We start from the raw sequence: 3,721 nt of genomic DNA, 5'->3' as shown, positions 1-3,721 counted from the left end.
TTAACAGAGGTCTTGTGCAGCAGATTTGCTGAATGCAAAAAGTTGTTTGAATTTTTGACTTTTGCTTCCATGAGTGTTGATGGTGGATACAAGCAAAATTCACCTTTTGACAAATTCAATCTTTTTTCCATTTATTATAATGTTATTTATTGGTCCAGTGGTGAGGATATTTGTTTCCTTTACATTGAGGTGCAACGTATACCGAAGGCTGTTGTCTTTGATCTTCTTCAGTACATATTTTATATCCTCTTTTCTTTCATCAAACAAAGTAGTATCATCTCTGTATCACAGTTGTTAATGATTCTTCCTCCCAACCTAATGCCACATTCTTCTTATATTCCAGCTTCTTGGTTTATTTGCTCAGATTGAATAAGTATGGTGAACGAATACAACCCTGGTGCACATATTTCCTGATTTTAAACCGTTCAATGCCTCCTTATTCTGTTTGAAGGACTGACTACCTTTTGAACTACGTACAGGTTCCTCATAAGCACAATTAAGTGTTCCAGAATACTGAACCACACAGGTTGGAAGGCACTCAAAACACGATTGGGGAAGAGCTGTCTCTTCAAAGTAGAGTTGACTGTGATGTCACAATTGAGTAAAACTTTGGGACTTTCATTAACTCTTGGGTTACAAGTCAAAATGAATAGAAACAGCTGCAAACATCTGTAAATAATCAGAACATGGGATGCATGAAGTTTGAATTTAGGAAAATTGGAAGTCGCCAAAAATGAACTTGAACTCATGTACCTAAATATCCTAGGCACTAGTGAGCTGAAATGGACTGGTACTGGCCCTTTTGAATCTAACAATCACAAGGTTTATTATGTTAGAAATTATAAATTGAAGAGGAATGGTGTTGCATTCATCAAAAAGAACATTTCAAGGTCTATCTTGCAGTATAATGCTGTCTGTGATAGAATCATTCTCATACACCTACAAGGAAAAGCATTCAGTCTCACTATTACACAAATTTATGCACCAACCACTTAAGCCAATGATGATGAAATTGAAGAATTCTACCAGCTTCTTCAGTCTGACATTGATCAAACATGAAATCAAGATGCACTGATAATTACTTCTTATTGGAATGCAAAGATGGGAAACAAAGAGGATCAGTAGTTGGTAAATATGGCCTTGGTGATAGAAAGGGTTCTGGCGATCACATGATAGAATTTTGTAAGACCAATGACTTCTTCATCACAAATAACCTTTTTTAAAAAAGCATAAAAGACAACTATACACATGGACCTCGCTAGATGCAATACACAGAAACAAAATTCATTACATCTGTGGAAAGAGATTGTAGAAAAACTCCATATTACCAGCTAAGACACGTTCAGAGGCAGACTGTGGGACAGACCATCAATTGTTCAAAAGCAAGTTCAGTCAGAAACTGAAGAAAATTAGAACAAGTTCATGAAAGCCAAAATATGACCTTGAGCATGCCCCACCTGGATATAAAGATCATCTCAAGAAAAAATTTCACACATTAGACACTAATGACTGAAAACCAGAGATGCTGTGGCATCAAGAACATCATACAGGAAGAAAGCAAAAGGTCATTAAGAAGACAAGAGAGAAAAAAGACCAAAATGTCAGAAGAGACTCTGAAACTTCCTGTCCAACATAGAGATGCTAAAGTTCGTGGAAGAAATTAGAGCATAAAAGAGCTGAACTAAAGATTACAAAAGACAGCTTGATCAGACAAAGTAAAATAGCATAAAGAAATGTGAAAGACCTGGAGTTAGAAAACCAAAGGGGAATAACAAGCTTAGCATTTCTTAAGCTGAAAAAATTGAGGAAAAAATTCAAGCCTTGACTTGCACTACTGAAGAATTCTATGGGCAAAATATTGAATGACGCAGAAAGCATCAAAAGCAGATGGAAAGAATACACTGAATCACTGTACTAAAAAGAAATGGTTGATGTTCAACCATTTCAAGAGGTAGCATATGAAGAAGAGCCAATGGTTTTGAAGGAAGAAGTCCAAGATATACTGAAGGCATTGGCAAACAACAAGGCTTTTGGTATTGATGGAATACAAATTGAAATCATTCAACAAACTGATACAGGACTGGAGGCACTCACTCCTACACAACTAAAAGAAACCAAAAGATATTTACAAAAATGGAAGTCTATACAGTGCTCATTAATAGGAATACATAACATTGTGAAAATGTCAACACTCCCCCAAACAACTTATAGTTATATTGCAAAGTCAATCTAGATTCCAACATCATTCTTTAATGCAATGGAAAAGCTGATCACTAACTTGATATGGAAATGAAAGGCATCTCAGATAAACAAGCATTGCTTAGGAAGAAGACCAAAGTTGGAATTTTCTCACTGTGGCTGTGTAACAGCCACAGTGATCAAAAAAGACTGATACTGGTACAACAAAAGGTACTTAGGTAGGTGAAATAGCACTGAGAACCCAGAAGTAAATCTATCCACACACAGTCAGCTGATCTTAGACAAAGGGCCTGTGCACATTATGTGGGAAGATAAATAGTGATGAAGATAGGTGAAGCCACAGGAAGGGATATAAGGGAAAAAGGGGGTAGAGATAAATAGTGTCATATATATAACCTTGGAACAACAGTGTTCTGTGGCTAGATATATGAACATACACAGGCTAAATGGATATGGAAGACAGAGTGGGAATATACCCACAAATATACAAGGGTTTGAAAGAAGATATTTGTACATGGGTATTTACCTTTGCTGTAACATAACTCTAAATGTGGTGGAGCATGTAGCAGGCAAAATGATGAACACTTCTTAGATATTATCAAACATCTTAAGGTAATGAGTTACTTGGCCTGGGGACTCAGGACCATATTCTCAAGGAACAGCATGGTCAATTGGTGTAACACATTACCCAAAGACTGTGTTTTATGTGCTACTATGTTGAGTTACCTCTGGGATCTTAAAGGCACATGAGTGACCATCCAAGTTGCTTCTATTGGTCTTTCCATGTGCAGAATAAAAAAGAGCAATGGAAAAATGAAGATACTTGGAATCAATTAGTCCAGTAGACTCATGGAACATGTTAACATCTATCTCTTAGACCAGAAGAACCAGTTGGGGCTTAGCTACCACTGCCAACTGCTCTGAAAGGGATCATATAAAAATGTCCAGGATAAAGTGGGAGAAAATGAAAACTCAAAATTATTAAAAAAAAAAAAAAAAAATCCCAGGCTTACTGGTCAGAAACAGACTGGAGAAACCCAAGACTATGGACCTCCATCACTCTTCAAGTGTGAAAAGGTACTCACCCTGTGCCTAATTTTTATTCAAGCTGTAGGTTTATAGGTAGGACAACAATACTAGTGAGGTATGCTCACCATGGAATGGTAAACCATTCAAAACAAAAAAGGCAATATTTGCCTAAAGACAAAGTTGAGAAGGGATGGGAAGGTGGGTGGGATGGAAACAGGAACCACAGGAGGAAAGTTGAATAACTGAATGGAAGGGATTGCAATCATTGAGATGAAGCAGAATGTATGATTTGTTGATTATAAAACGGATGATTTTGTCTGTAAACCTTCACTCAATTTACAATAAAAAGTTTAGAAAAATTCATATTGACAAATGTCAATTTGTACACTTGAGATTGCATGCATAAGGTAATTACTTATCTTATTTAAATACTAGCTGTAAAATATCACATTGTTCTCTGAAAAAAGACAAATTTTTCCACTTGTGCTCAGTT

The sequence above is a fragment of the Chrysochloris asiatica genome, unplaced genomic scaffold, assembly GCF_000296735.1.
Source record: "Chrysochloris asiatica unplaced genomic scaffold, ChrAsi1.0 scaffold01613, whole genome shotgun sequence".
NCBI lineage: Eukaryota > Metazoa > Chordata > Mammalia > Afrosoricida > Chrysochloridae > Chrysochloris > Chrysochloris asiatica.
The sequence above is the reverse complement of the archived record's forward strand: the minus strand, read 5'-3'. Positions refer to the sequence as shown.